General features: G+C 37.7%; 1 long non-coding RNA gene across 8 annotated transcripts in view; it reads left to right on the top strand.

The window, feature by feature from the left end:
* Positions 1-15,238, top strand: part of LOC308176548 — a 131,310-nt gene extending 116,072 nt beyond the window's left edge. For 7 of the 8 annotated variants that reach the window (XR_013938367.1, XR_013938368.1, XR_013938369.1 and 4 more), the window contains 4 exons: positions 3,130-3,231; positions 11,828-11,971; positions 12,706-12,836; positions 14,415-15,238. This is a non-coding gene — a long non-coding RNA (uncharacterized lncRNA). Of the gene's footprint in view, positions 1-14; positions 1,613-3,129; positions 3,232-11,827; positions 11,972-12,705; positions 12,837-14,414 lie in introns of those variants that run through there. The other variant, XR_013938374.1, reaches the window with a different exon arrangement.
* The last annotated feature ends 1,229 nt before the right edge of the window (positions 15,239-16,467 follow it).

Here is a 16,467-nt window from a genome sequence, read left to right on the forward strand (position 1 = left end):
GATTGCTTATTGTACAATCTCGCAGGCTCTCTGGGGCAATTACAAATGCAAACCTGTTACCCTGGCAACTGTGGGATTGGACAGGGCTTGAAATATCAGATCTCTTTGGATAAGGCAGCAGCATTTATAAATTTTCCTCATTCACCTTACTATAGTTGTGCTGTTGAATTGCATCAGATACCCTCTTCTCTGCTGAAAAGACCTCAGATGACTATAGAGCTAATAAATAACAGCAATTGTACAGAATAAAGCTTCCAAAATTTCACTCCATGGACCACTGCTGAGCTGTCAAGTGCCAGCTGACTGCAAGATGGTGGTTCACCCCCTGTATTTCCAGCTGTTAATATTTCACTAAAAGGCAGCTAAAAACATTAAATGTTCTCCTAATAACTCCAGAGAACAATAAAATCAACACCAAACATCTAAAGTGCTAATGCCAAGCTTGTTCTCTCATTGGTTTTCTTTCTCATCCTCTCTTTTGCTGTGGTTACATACTCTCAATTTTGTTGAAATTGGAGGCCCATCTGCACTCAATCACAATAAAGTCATATTTACATAGTTGTATGGTTTTGCTGTAAAACTGAAAGTGGGGAATTCTGCCTTGTATGGAGCTGGATCCTCTCTGGAACTCAGTTGTGCTGAGATTGATACCAAAGTACCCAGTCTTGGTGTCTGTATTGTTTCTTTAGGTTTGTCCTGATTTCAGCTGGGATGGAGTTAATTTTCCTTGGAGCTGGTACAATGCTATGTTTTGGATTTAGGATGAGAGTAATGCTGGAAATGCCCCAATGTTTTACTTGTTGCATAGCAGTGCTTCCACTAAGTCCAGTCTTTTTGGCTTCTTGCACTGCTCTGCCAGTGAGGAGGCCAGGGGCCAAGTTTTATATAGTCCAAACCACAAGATTTATAGCAAGTATAGTGAGAAAAAAAAAAAAAAGGCTCTAAAATGATGGAAAGAAATAAAGGTGATAAGTAGCGTGTAAAGAAGACTGACAACAGTCTCTTTTTCCCACATAGAAATAATTTAGTGGGGGAAAAGCACAGCAGGTTCATACAGGTGTCTTCACAAACAGAGGAGATAACAGGAACTACATGGGAGTTAAACACAAAGAAATATGAAGTAAAATACATTTTTTAATTGTAAGGTGAACACTGTGCACAGGGAAGCTCTGGATTCCCTATCTTTTTAAACTGTTCAAGGAAAGACTGAATTTCCTTTTTTTTTTTTTTTTAATTCAATACAGGCATGATACTGTAGGGGTTTAAATAGAGAAAGATTTGTCAAAATGTATTCATGTTCAAAACCTTAGCACCAAAATGTATTTCACTCTTCCTCTGTTTAAAAAAAATAAAATAGTATTACTGTGTTCTCAATATTCTCAGTTAATGGTCAACATGATATTTTTATTCAGTCAGCCTACTTTAGAGTGTTTTGTCTAATCTTATGAGAATGATTTGGAAGAGTTCACTGAAAAAATGAAAAATATTGATTATTTATTTATTTATTTATTTTGCTTTAAGAAGGGCTGTGTTCTATTGGCTTCCTTGAAGTGCACTGTTACTGGTTTGGGAACCAGTTCCTTAAACTTGTGCTAACCTTGGAGTATCCTGGGTAAGATTTCAGAAATGTCAAAATCATTCTCCACCGCTTAACTAGAATCTATCTCAGAATGTTTGTCTTGGCTTTATGCTACAATAACTGTTAAAAGCTCTGATAACTTCTAAAACTCTTATTCTCCTTAATTAGAATTCTGGATTCTACTCATCCTCTTTTCGTCTCAGCTTTCAGCAGATTTGGCATTTGTGCCCAGCACTGGTTCATAGCCTTAAGAATGAATCCTTCTATGCAGGGAGCTTCCTCTTGCCTAATTTTCTTCCTCTGATGGTAAAAGAGTTGCCTCCAAACTAAGGTGCTAATTACATCATTGGCTTAGTGACACAACTGCTGACTTATTTTACTTACTCTTCTTAATAACTAGCACTAACTAATGATTTGGCTGCTGTTAAGCTAGGGCTGACATTAAGTGGAAGAGTCAGTGAAACAGATCCACATGCCTGTAGCTATCTAAATCCCTGTAATCTTAAAACTAGATTATACTTTTATCTTCAGAAAGAAGTTTCATGTAACGACATTTACTTTTCTTGCAGATGTCAGTGAAAGGGCTAAAGATTGTATCTGAGCTGCATCATTGTTTCATTTACTTCTTAAAACAAAAAAAAACTCTTTTTAATTATTTAATATATTATTATTATTATTATTCAGAAACAGTAGGCGTGTTTGTATATAAATTTGTGAATTTGTAGATGCAAAAAATTCTGAGGGTGGGTCTTTTTTTTTTTTTTTTTGCATTTCATTTGGGGTTCGCTGCTTGTGGAATGTCAGCTAATTAGTTCTTAGGCAAATTAATCTTCAAGTGACTATAGGAGGTGCAAAGTTAATTCTCACTCATTCCTTGTTTCTTTATCACTATCTAATTATTCATGAATGTTGTAGGGGTTATGTTCTAGAAAGGCAACTCAACATGGGGTTAAGCAGTGCCCCAACAGAGGAAGTAGGGTAAAAAATTTACATATTTGACAGGCATACAGCTGCTTTGAGATTGTCATTCTCCAATTTTCATTTCTATCCTGTTGGTATTGTAAATTATTAATCAAACAATGATTACCTATACAATCCCCTGAATTTCCAAAGAGCCTTGTTAATAAGAACTAAGACATCTGTCGTGCTCAAGAGAAGTTCTGGTCTCGGAGCCAAATTTTCCCTTGCATTGTGGTTATTCATACTTGCTTACAAATCAAGAAGTTTGGCACACAGGCAGAAGTGTAATTTTGTTGTGAATTAAATAGTACAAGGAAAGACTTATGATCCAGTTTGGGATAAGGTCTTTTAAAAAACAAGAAAAAATGCTGGTTCGGGTGGTCATGAATCTGTACAATGTAGGAAAAAAGGTAAAGAAATTTCCATAGCTACTGTAGTCTAAAGGACAAAACTGAAAGCAGATAATGATAATAAAGAATTTTAATAAAAATCTGGGGAAGAGTGAGGATATATGGAGATAGTTGAGGAAGAAACAGTCAATGAGACAAAAAATATATATAAAGTCTTACAAGAGCACAATTTAATTTCAGGAATATCTGATGCAAGAAGCAAATATTTCTGGAGGATCGCCAAAAAAGAAGATGGACTCAGCTGCAATAACTGAAGGAAAGAAGGAAGATGAAGCCACAGAGGTAGGATTGAGAAAGTTTTGCATTATTTCATCTTTTTTATTTGCAGTTACTAGAGTTGTATTTAATCTGCAGGTAGTGAAGGTGGTCAAATGTGTTCAGTGACTAGCAGAAATAAGGCCTGCAACAAAAAGGTAGAATATTTAGAGTAAGAAGGAGGAGGAGAAAAATGCCTTTGTATAAAATAAAATAATATTTTCTCCAAAGATTAATGGAAAATAACTTTGCTGATTTTTGACAAAAACATGGTATGTTATTTGGTTTCTTTGAACTTCTAGATAAATAAATAGATAAAGAGACGCCAAGGATAGCCAAAGGTATCTAAAATTCAAAAGGCAGGCTTTTAAATCTGAAAGCAAACCATAACAGCAATATTTGAAACAGAGAAAACTTAGCAATACAAATTAAAATGATGATCTCTCACCTTGCCACTCTTTTTGTGGAGGACCCTTGAGGTCTCTCAGTCCAACATATTTCAGTGCATTCCTTGTTCGCAGCATGTTCCACTTTAAGTCCCTCTGGGACTTGGTGCTCACTTCTTTCCATCACCTCTAAAGCTTAACTCTGCATCTGTTCCCTAGCAAGACCAACACACTTGTGTTGCAGGTTTCTTGTTTTCTGCCTGTTTTCCCACCTTGTACTCCAGAATCTGCTTTTCCTTATTGATTTTTGCACTTTCAGTTGCTTTACAAGAAGTAACAACTCCTGTTCTTGCCCGAGGTTCTCACCTTGGCCTGGGACACGGAGATGTAAGCACAAACCCTCCTCCCATCCTCCCCACTGCAACCTTCTTAACAGAACAGAGCATGCAAAACAAACAGATGCCATCCATCTTAGAAACATTTCCTTTCCGAGTACCTGCTTCCTCCTGCCCTCACTTTTTAGACCACAATGAAACAAGTAGTTGGAATATTTTTATTTCTTTTTTAGAGAGGCCAATTTAACAAAAAAAAATCCACTAATTTTTCATTAAAAAGCTATCATTTATTAAATGGTTTATATGGTGATAGTTCTGAAGCTGATTTTAACTGTAAAAGTACTGAAGAATCGCCACATACTGATCGCTAAAGAAGCCAATGAGTTTGCCCAATGCAATTCCAGGCAAGCAAAGAATATAGGTGTTAATCAAATTGGCAGTTGGTTTAGAAAACAGAGAAGACAACTGGATTTTCAGTGATGGCAGAAGAAAAGCTGAGAACCCAGGAATGGGAACAAATATTTACTAAAGTAGATGAGAAGGTAACTCACCTCCTAAAGCTTGTCAGTGTTAGTGAGAACTGCAGGCAGACTACAGAAGCAAAACAGTAAGTAAGCACTAACTTTGCGTGCCATTTTATTTTGATCCATCACAGACAGAAATTATTTTTCAAATGGTGTGTGTCCAGCCAATTTCACTACCTCTTCTCTTTTTAAAATCAAAGCACTCTAAGTAATATAACTTTCTCTAGGGGGAAGAAAAAAAAAAAAGGTAAAAAGAAAGAAAAAAATGGAAGAAAATAGAAGCATAATATCTTGATGATTTCTTAAGAGATCTCTTCTCACAATTATAGGTATCTTACAAAGGAAATTGATGTATCTTCCTTTCTTCTTTGCATGTTCTTGTTACCACAAGCTGTGCACAGCATGCTTTCAATTAATTTAAACTAACTTTCCATCTGCTCCAACAAATGTAGGATTTGAGTGAAAGACAGTATGATGGAGTGACGTGAAATACGCTAATAGCAAACACTAATGTGAGAGCCAGTCTTCTGTGGAAAATGTAACACACAGTGCACTCTTTTTAGTCCATATTAAAGGCTCACTTCAGTGAAAAATGTTTATTGTTTTTAATATTTGCCTAATCAAGATGGGGAACTAAAGCTTTAGTGAAGGAGACGGAATTTTACATTTTACAGAACATAGTAATTTGAAGAATAGGATGTATCAGATCGATTCCTTTTTAATTACTACTTTCATCAAGCTTTGTTATGGAATTATTTCAAAGTGTTTCTACATTTAAAACAAAAGAACACAAATGCTGAATATGATTAGAGCTTGGAATGTTTTTGCTTTGTTATCCGTTCAATCAGAATAGTATGTATTTTTTGAATATTTTGTTTTTCCCTGACAAATTAAAGTTCCAACAAAGATATTTAAATTAGAAAAGCCAAGGCCACAGCAAAACATACACAATGTCTACATTCAAGTAATGACACAGACTAAATTATAGTAACTATGTACAACAAAAGCCTTTTGCTACTGAATGTATGCACTTTACAGACATTACTGTAGTCTTTTTTTTTTTTCTATTTCTTTTTTTCTTTTAGTATAAGTTAGGAACCAAACTGATTCTGGCACCCGCCTTTCAAGTAATAACCATTTAAAGCCATGTGGTAATTAAACTCTACCTGCAGCATGATTTTGTTCCCTATTGAACCCTTGAGAATAGGGTTATGGCCTTTTTCCCAATTTAAATTAGCATGTGAATTTGCAAAGTAGAATTTTTTTTGGATCCTGGTTCCTCCTCCCAATATTTCTCACATTAAATACTGTACTTTTTAACCCTGGTTTGTCCACTTTGATCAAATAGCCACAAAATTCTAGACTTGGTGAGATGCACAGGGAAGCGTGGTGGCAGCATTAGTATGAACAACAGCAAGTAGGAGATAATAACCTTATTCTTGGTAGTTATTACCTCAAAACCAATACCACTTGCACTTAAAAGTAGAGTTCCATAGAGCATAATTCTATGCAATTTTGTGCAGATCCCCAGGAAACGATGTCATATTTTCATGACAGTTATGTGCTCGAGTTCAAACTTGCAGTAAAGACCGAGGTACCTCTCAGCTGCTGCAGTCTGCAGCTGCCACCTCTTGCCAGGTTAAAATTCCTCAAGCACTGACATTTTTCTTTAGAGCTGCCCTCATTCTTGCAAGGCTGCACAAGAGCTGACTTGTGAGTGTCCTCAAAACCTACCTATAGATCAAGCAGCGTAAAAGATACCTAGTAGATGAAGGAAAGGGTCCTTCAAAGTAAGAACTTAAACACAGAATTTCTTTCCTTGGAAGAATATAAGCACCTAGCACCAAATCTCTAGCAGCAGTGTGCCCTTGTCACCAGTTTATGGCAATTTCGGGAGACAAAACCTGTCAGAGCTGTTCTATTCTGCAGAAAAGAATTAAAGATTTCTCAGGGTGAGATGGTACATGAGCAGGAACTATTTAATTTCCTTTAGACCCCTTTTGGTTTGCCACAAGCAGACCCAAACAAAGAGAAGTGTGTTTGTCAGCTACTTTTCTTCACTTTAGATGTATCAGTTGCTGCAAAGATATAAGGATATGAGATGTGGAAGGTACATAAGTCTTTTTTCTGACCAGATGAGACAGGTGAGGAATTACAAATAGACATGCTTTTGGACATACGATAAAATCATTCTTCACTGATCTTTAGCAAAGGTGTTATGTCTCCAAAAGCTTGTCCTTTTTCCTATGTAATCTAAGAAAAAGTATTAACTTTCCCTATGGACCTTTCCTCCTTACTATTCTACAGGACACTTACACACCTACATCAGATAATGTCCTAGAGAATTTATATGTTCAGCCTGAAACCCTTGTCTGAGAAGTGATTAGACAAGCTTAATTAGAGCTGGCATGACAAAATATGTCAGTAAACCCGCACCATTCTGCCTAGAAAGGCATTTCCAAAGGGCTCTGACTGCTCTGTTAGTCATGCTCATTTTTCAGGTAGTATATACAGCAGTGTGTAATATTTAACCACCATTAAGTGTTTTTCCACTTGGGACTGTTTCATGCACAAGCCAACCATTTAATCAATCTCATTCATTGTTAGATTACAACTGGCGTGACTGCAAAGAAGTGAGAGGAAAGGGGAAAATGAGATGTACTGTTAGAAAACACCATCTAGAAGTGACAGATTAAGCTATTTGAAATGAAGGCAGTGGTAAATAAGTTTGGGGGTGTTTTACTTTATGCCTAAATTGGATCATTGACTGAAAAATAATCACTTGGTCCAACAAAGACATAACCTGGAAATGGGATGGAGGCAGAAGTCAACCTGAGGGTGAGTAATAGATGTAAGAGATCAAGCATGCAGCAAGGCAGTGGTGATAATACAAGTTATTTAATGCAGGAAACAATGGCAACTAACAGTAATTAGCAGTAATGCAAACACATTTTCCCTTCATAAATTTGGTGTTGGTGTCAGTGTGACTTGCCTGAATGCAGATTCAGGGGAGAACATGGCTCTAAAATGCTAACAAGAAAGCAGGAAATAATTACCAGAGCATCACTTGTGAAGGGAAAAAAAATTCCATGAAGATTAGGAGAAGAAACATCGAAGAGGAATGTATCAGGAAAGATGTGCAGTCTATTGGTATATGTATTTCTAGGTCTTTCCAGTGGCCAGAAGAATAAAAACCCCTTATGTACTTAACTCTAGAGATCAAGTTGCATATTTTTAGCTTGTAGTTTCCAAATTGTGTTGATAGTCATTACTGAAGGGAAAAAGTCTTTGTCGTGAGATTAATTGCCCTCCCAAGTACAGTCTCTTACATCTCTTACAAGATGAAAATCATGTCGGAAAAGTTTTTTTTTTTTTTGTTTTCTGTCTCATATGAACACTTATGCCTGTATGTGCAATTGTTGTACCTATGGCCTAACATTAGCAGAGGAGTACTCTTCTAGGTTATCCTAATGTTTTATAGCTGTAACAGTTCCCTGCTAAAAATTGTTCCAAGCTGTGTTAGAAGAGGGGCTTTACTTACGAGTTGTTTCAGCATTCTTTCATTATTAAAAAATGTTATAGTTTTTGCAGGAGTAGGAGGATGCATCCTGACAAATAGCTCAGCTGTTATTTACAATATTTTTTTTTGAATTAAATAATAGATATAATTTAACCTACCTGTTTATGAGGTAAATTAGTAGGATATATTATCTGGCTTTCCTGATTGTTTCTTAGAAGCTTGAGATAAACCACACATTTACCTATATATGTATTTATATATGGTGTGTGTCTACTTCCCTATTGTTATCTGAGCAACCTGTATAAAGGTAAAAATATTTTCAGAGTCAGATTGTTCTGTGCAGCATACAAGAGACAATCCAGTTATCGGGTATTCAATATCATTCATTCATGTGCTGGCAAATTCTCTCTCACTTCCTTGTCCTTAGCAATGCTCATTACATGAAATCATTTAGTGTCACAGTCCTGAAGGATGTGAAGGATAGGATTCAAGATTAAGTAGAGCTGTTTGTGACTAGAAATACATGTAAATCTTGAGGCTTCTAGATTAAATTCAGAAGTTAAACTTGTCTAGTATAATCATAAAATGAAAATACACCATCCTACTGTCAAAGTAGTTAAATATTCAGGAGTAAGACCATGGTTAATGGGATATTAATCATTAACCATTAATCAGAGACAGTTTAGATCAGGCTGGAAGAAATCAAACTATAAATGAGCTCTGAAAAAGCCAGATAAGTTTGGATGACAAAGTCATCAAGTGGACAGGAAGAAAAAAAACCAATCTGGAGCCAGGGAAGACCTGTACCCGTGACAGACCCATGGACTATAATGAATGAACAAGTCTCTGGCTGATTGATTTACTCAGATGTTAATGAACAGTTTGCTATCAGACAGGTCTCCAGTCTCAGTACACCACTGGTCTCCTGGGAGTCATTCATTGACAGACTTTGGTCTGTCCGCATGGCAGCAGGCTGCAGAGGCTGCTGTATTTCAGTGTAATTCCTCCTCCTGTTCAAGAATGCCTTCCTAAAGAACTTCTTACGGGCAGGTATGCTGTCTTGCAGGATGGTTACAGGAGCTACACAAATGTAGTGAAGGTACACATGAAAGTGGTTAAATCACAGACCTCCCGTCAGCCCCTAGTGAGTCCATGAAAATTCTCCAGAATTGGAAAAAGAATTGTTCTGTATTAAAGCAATCCGGAAACTGTATTCCTTCAGAGTTCCCGTATCATGCAGATGAGTAAGAGCTGTTTTTTTTTTTTTTTTTAAAGGCCTGCACATCATTCCTGTGCTGCTGACTGAATATAGATGTGGTTTAATTTTATAGTAGGCTACTGGTAATACACGTTTCTTTATAATGTGGGAATTGATTTAAAACATGCAACACTTTTTGAAATACTTCCTGACATAAAGTTTTAGCTTCCTGGTCTGAAAATGTGGACTATAATTATTAAATGTTTAAGGTAATCCACTGTTACAAGAAATACTTTTTGAGTGCTGTTTACCATTTCCTTTGTTGTAATTTTGTTACAGTTTCCATTTAAAAAATCAAATCTTTCCTATGTGATTTAAATACTTTAGAGGTAATTATTAAGGTTAAGTACCTGGTTTACATAAGGCATGTCATCTGAATTTACAGTTAAGTAGACCATAATTGCAATATATATATATATATATATATTTTATAATATTTATATGCACTGTCTTTTGGTATACTCCAATTCTTATTATTGTCTTTTTTGTCTTGGTTTCTGAAGACTGATTTTAAATTAGTAAACAGGCTTTCAAGGCTCATGGTAACTCTTAGATAAGGTGCAAAAACAATGCTAAAATATGCAGTGATAATTGAATGTCAATTTAAGAACATGTTCCCCCTTGAACAGGTGCTTGTTGTTTCCTGTGAACTTGAGGTTATTGTTGATACACAGTTAACAGGATCCCAGGGGTTTCCATGCAGTTCATTTCACACTTGGACGTTGCAATGTTTGCAACAATTCACAGAGTTCAGAAATGTCCAGGAGACTTTGGCAGGGACAGCCAAGCAAAATGTTAATAAGGAAAACAGAACAGAAGCTGGAGCCAGGTTTGACTGTTGCCAGACATCATCGGCACTACACAATGTTGACATAAAAAAAAAGAGTTCTTTCATCTCCTATAGCCATAAACCAATGGGGATTTTATTTATTTATTAACAGAGAAATAACAGAGTGAAATGGAAGGGAGGGCTTGAAAGAAGCTCATTGTGTTAGGCCAGTGACATCTCTCTCAAATGAATGAGTATCTGTGAATGGGTTTTGCTTCATAACACAGCTATATAACACAATGATCTAACAGTCAGATCAGTGTTTGTCATCCTGCAGAGTAATTTACAGCTCTACAAACTGGGAGGAAAATACTAGAGAATTAAAGGCGATCTGATTTATGGTCTTATGCTTTGGTGTAAATGCAGCAGTTGTATAGATGACATATAGGATATAAAGCAATAGAATGTCAGCCAATTGGATTTCCAAGATCTCAGGTCATTGAAATATCAGATCTTAAAAAAGTCTTCGACTTATGCTTTTCTTCTGCTTCAGACAGTGAAGTCGTGTGATATAATGACTGACCGACCTCCAAAAGACAGGAATCAGAGTAGTCAGACTTACGAAGGTCCATCAAGATAAATAACACGACCCAGATTTCTAGGCAAATAGCTTGGGGGCACCATCATCATCATCAAACTTTAGTTTGCCTTTTAATCCAAAGCTCATCCTTGATTTTGGTATAAACAACATTTTTTAGCACGCCTCTGGAGCAGGACCCTCTGCTTTTAACTGTTTATATGATGCTGTTGTTATCAAAAGTGAGTGGCAAGTTTTCAGTGTTGACTCATGTGACATTCTACTTCTAAATAGGTTAACTTCTGGATTAAGTTAAAATAAAATAAAATGTTAGCAGGCTCCTTGAATGGCATTTCCTTAGAGAATCGGCATACTTCTTTCATCTCAATTACAAGAAAGGCAGCCAGATACATTTCATAAAAGTCTGTTCTATAACTGGTAAATGTCTTCTGACTCACAAGAAATTGGACAGCTCGTAAGAATTGTTCTTGAATCAGCAGCCTTTGGAAAGAACAAACTAACAGGGATCTCCCCTAGGGAAAAGATGCTACATGACTGAGAAGCTAACTATGCTGAGAATCTTATACTTTCTAGTCCTAGGTTGTTTCAAATGTATTTGTGTAAAGGAGAGATGCCGAGAGTGGGTCTCCTCAGGAAAAGTGAGAGCTGAATGCGTTATGGGGATAAGTAATATCTAAATCTAGTTCCATCGTTTTTTAAGATTTTTTTTCCAGATTTTGTGAAGATTCATATTAGATTTTTTTTTCCAGATTTCCTTTGAAACTATAAACAAAACAACAACAACAAAAACAATAGAGCCCTCAGCAAAACCTAAACGTAGCAGAAAATCCATCTTCTGGGCTAAAGAAGATGACTAGTACAAGTCCATGATGCCTACAGTCCCCACTTCCATCCCTTTAAAGATATTTGAATCACACTAATTCCCATGTTAATTAGTCTGTAGTACAGTTTAATTGCATTGTACTATTTTTTTTCCCAGTGAACTGAGCTTTTAATGAGTACTCACTGTTTAATAACAAATTAAAAAAAATAGCTTATTCTTTTGTGGGAGAGGGTAATGAAATACATCGCTTTAACTTTTATATTTGTATATATATAGACACGCATTATTAATAGTTTGATTTGGACATTACAATTATTACATTTATGCATCTACCTTTGTTATAAGTGAGCTACACCTTTGCTAAACATTGACATTTAAATGTACCTACTGCCTTCCTCTCTCTTCTTCAGTCTAAGCAGGGCAACAGAGAAGGACGAGCTGCAGCAAGATAATTCTTATTTAAGATTGTTCCGTGAAGAAAGTATGTCTTGGATTGTATCCACTCAACCCTGGAAGACAGAGCTGTGTACAGCACACATTTTCATTAGCTTCAGGTACTTAGCGCTCGTTTGCTGAAGAACAAAGTACACAGTGCCAAGGAACAGAAATTGAGAGTGCAAGAAAGCACTGCAGACCACAAGTTGTGTAAACGATGAAGACACCTGCAATTAAAAGTAGGGTTATTATGGAACTGATAAAAGAGTTAAAAAAGAGTAAGCCCTGATAGGTCTTTAATAAGGTGCCAAGAAAGAGCATCAGTACGAGGGTGGTGACTGGATGTCAAAGGCACAGGACCCAGATGAGAGAACTGTCTTCAGAGAGTGAGAAAGAGGTGGGGGGGTGGGAATAAAACAAAAAAACCCTCCAGCAATATTGTTGTTTCATACGCTGAGGGTCTGTTTGTCTTGTACAAACGCTGACTGGCAGCCCAGTGATATGTGGGCCCAGACATGCCCGTCAGGATTAATAACAGGTTTAATGTCTGGCAGGTGTCCTGGGCAGAGTCTGACAACTGCTCAGCTGCCACGTGGCCGTGAGGGCTACCCGACCTTCCCAGCCCTGTGCCTGAGTGGCCGAGGCTGTAGTCCCTGCCCCAGGCAGGGTTCAGCTCTCAAGCCAGTGCCTGTGTAAGGTACTGGCACAAGGTGCCTCTGCATCTTGGCTATTTGGTCACTGTGCTGAGGTGGCTGCACTTGCCAGGAGGCTGAGTGTCCAGTTGGCTCTGCGACCAGCATGGTTTTGAACTGTGCCCTCTGACTATTTCTGTATTTCTACCTTTACATTGCAGTTCTGTCCCTACCACCAAAACAGAGTGAGAAGAGGATGCTTTGTGGTCTTGTGGAAGTAAAAACAGAAGAGAATGCAGCTTGATGGGTACACACAGGTCAAAATCCCACCATCACCTCTGCCAGCACAATGGTGAGCAGCTGCACTGAGCCCTTGGCAGGGCTGAGTGTGCAGGGATTTTTAGTCAGCTCAAAGAAAGGATTGCTCTCTAGAGCTGTTATTGTTTCAATTTCTCTGTGCAGGATCCAAAAGTGACACATTTTCAACTGGATTAATGCATTTTTTTTACCAATAGTAACAATGGCAAAACTTGCCAGGTACCATGGCTAAGCTTTCTAGCACCGGTCTAGTTCTTACATCATGGAGCTAATAGCCACAGCTTGAACATGTGCACCAGCAAGTCTAAATCTTTCCTCTAGACTTAACTGTCTAAAGGAACAAGATTTATTGTAGTTACTACAATATATCATTTCTACTTTTTTTTATTGTTGGACTCTGTCACATTCACTATCATCCCATTATGAAATAAGTATTCTGATCTTGTTCTTTTTGTTTTTGGCAATTCAGTGTATGAAAGGTTGAATATCTGTTAATTGGGGCACCTGCTCTCTAGAGGTTTTGCTGGTTTTGTTCGATATGAAGGATGATGACAGTTAAGTTACCTTGGAGATATAGGGAACATTTCAGTATATATTAGCTTCAGAGGACTTAAAAAAAAAAAAAAAAAAAAAAAAAAGTTTACAATTACATAATTATTTTAACTATTGGGGTGTTTCAGCTCTCAGTGTTCTAGCTTTTTAGTACTGCCAGTGAACTAGGTGGTTCAAATCCCACCAAAAGCTAACTCCCTTGGTACCAGCCAAGTCAATAATACATGCTGTAACCCCAAGGCAGGTTATAATCCCTGTTTTATGGCTACTTGGAAGGTGTTTACTGCAGCTGATCAAATAGCACAAAGAATGAGACACAGATGATGTTATGTTTTATTTATTTATTTGTGTACAAAGAAGCACTGTTTGATTTGCTGTCATTTCCAAATGCAGGCTAGACTTATTATCTTGCCACTGTCCCTAGCAGATCAATTACAGCAAGTGTAGAGTTGGCAAGATAACTAGAATGGCAAAATTAGCCCCATATAAAATTTGTTCCCTGGTGGCTCCTGGCATGAAGCAAGATAACCAGTGTAAACAACAATGGCTGTATTTGTAAAAGTTAAAATTTTAGAAACCTGTTAGCAACATGAAGATTTAATCGAGTCTGTAAGAATTGTCTACTTATGGTTCATTATCCTTCTGTTAAAGTATGTCTTCAGTTTGGAAAGACAATACAGTGAAAGGTGTTTGTCTGTTTGTTTTGTTTTTCATATGTATACCCCAAGAGAAGCTGCTTATGAGCATCCTGGTCCCAGGTCAATTATTCCAGTATTGTAACTGTACTGAAGAACACTTTGCAAACAATTTAAATGTAAGAGTCCAGATACAGTTTTTCATTCTGAGTTTTCACCATGCCTGCAGTAAACAAGCACTGTAAATACTTTCACTTTTCTTATTTGGACAGTAAGTCATAAAAAATGTACATCCAGCTACAGCGATGATAGTGAGTATCCCACAATTAAAACATTAAATTAGAAAATGAGTCACGAGTTATAAAATATAAAATAATGTTGAAATGTACTGGACTACAGTAACTTACGTGCTGTTGTAACTGCAGGAGCAGCGAAGGTCATCAAGCACTGGGAGGTGGCTGAGTAGAGTCCGGCCAGAGGCGTGGCAGTTGAGGAAGAGCATCCCGGTAGTTTAACAGCAGGAGCAATGACCCTTGCTTTGTTTCTGCAGGCAAGAAGGTTGTACTGAAGTCAGAAGGGGCTGTTCTGATTTACTATTGCAGGAGAAAAATGTAACTGGATTGAACTGTGCAAAGTTAGCAAGTAACAGTAAGACTGCAATCCAGAACGTGTGCTGTTAGATGAGGCATAAGGTCAAAAGGGCAATGGAAAACTTCTACCTGACTAAAAACCTTCAGCATTTTCTCTCTCTGTTACCATTTCCTTGCTTATGATTTAACTTTATAGTGTTTCAAATGACCCTTTTAAGATACAAGGCACAGCATTAGTTTAGGACAATGATCTCAACTGACACCAAAGGAGGTGACACTCTTTTGCTGTGGCTTTCAGGTAATGACCTTTTGCTCAATTACACCGCAAGTGTCATATACACTGTTTCATCCTCTACTTATTACGGACCACATAAAAAGCCCCCTTTAGATTCAAAGCCTGATAAACCTTAGGCAATAGGCAAAGATACAAAGCAGAGGCCTGTGGAGGTGGATCTCAGGGAAAGCAAACTGCTGTGGCTTGTGCTCAAATGTTTCCTTCTAGTGCTGTCCTTCCTCCCCAGTGTCCTCTATTCTCACATGTAGTAAAAACCTTTTCCAGGGATATTCTATCTTTATGCTTCTTTGTCACTTTAGGTAACTTTCTAGAAAACCATAAAAAAAAAAAAAATCAACTCACAGGAATTTCAGAAATCCAACAATCTCAGGCTATGTGCTGGAAAAAGAATTTCCTGGCAAAAAGGCAATACTGTGCTATGATGCAAATTCCCTGCAATATTTTAATTCTGCCTAGCTTTCTGTTCTTTATTCTGGCCTTGGTTCTGTCTACTATTTATTACGTCACCTGCTGGAACCTTTTGCAATGACTGGGAGCAGCTGGCAGCACAGGAAAAAGCACACAAAGCACCCTGCTTCCTTACCTCTCATAATTACAGATTATGAGAGCTTGGACAAAAAAGAAAATAGCATCTTATAAACCTTGAGTCCTGCTACTAGGAATGCATGTTAAAGGGATAAACCTTGTCAATAAAGCCTGAAGTTCCTGGCACAGGACATTAGAGCAGTGCAAACTTCTGGGGACAACCTGTCCTAGAGCAGCGCAGGCTTGAAGGACATAAGGGCTCTAAATTTTGGACTAAGACTTTATGAGTCAGGGCAACAAGTAGACTACATCTGCATTCATATCTGCATGGTGATACTTCCACGGCACTTAAGCAGGGGGAGGGAGCATATCAGACATGACTATGGACTATGGCAGCACTCACTTAAAAAGTTAAAAAGCCATCATGTCATCAGCCATGACAGCAGTGAGTACTACTGAACGACAGCAATGCAGTCCTTCCTGTAGCTTGCCAGTGTGGTGCTTGCCAACTGACATTTGTTCAGCCTGTTTCAGTGTTACTATGTGCACTTTTCTGGATATCTCTTCTACATAAGCTGAAATGATGGTAGTAGGTGGGGAAGGTGACCAGGTGAAGCAGAAAGGAGGTGCAACAAAAATCCATTAAAGCTTCCGCACACAATTCAGCCTAGGGACATCTGACCTGGATTTCACTCAATGCGACTCTTGTAATGAAAGTGTGGCTTCAGATGGCAAAGCATTACTGTTACCTGAATAGATGCTGAATAATCTACTACTGCTTTCTTGTATGGTCAAACTTTAATTACATCTGTGACCTCCAGATTTTCAGTCTATAAACATGGCATGATGATGATGAAGGCCGCAATTCATCTCTCTTGCTTAGAGCAATGTAGGAGCTTGTACTGAGCTCAGGCTACTCCACTGCTTTGACAGTCACAGGGTCGTTTTGTAGTCCTCCATTCCTGCTGTACTGCATCAGGAAGGTCTACGCCCAGACAAAAGGTAAAAGCCCATACATCCTTTATTTGAGCATTTCACAAATAAATTACAAGTTTCTTTGCAACCACG

Source organism: Anser brachyrhynchus, assembly GCF_964034855.1.
Source record: "Anser brachyrhynchus genome assembly, chromosome: 12".
In the NCBI taxonomy this organism is placed as follows: domain Eukaryota; kingdom Metazoa; phylum Chordata; class Aves; order Anseriformes; family Anatidae; genus Anser; species Anser brachyrhynchus.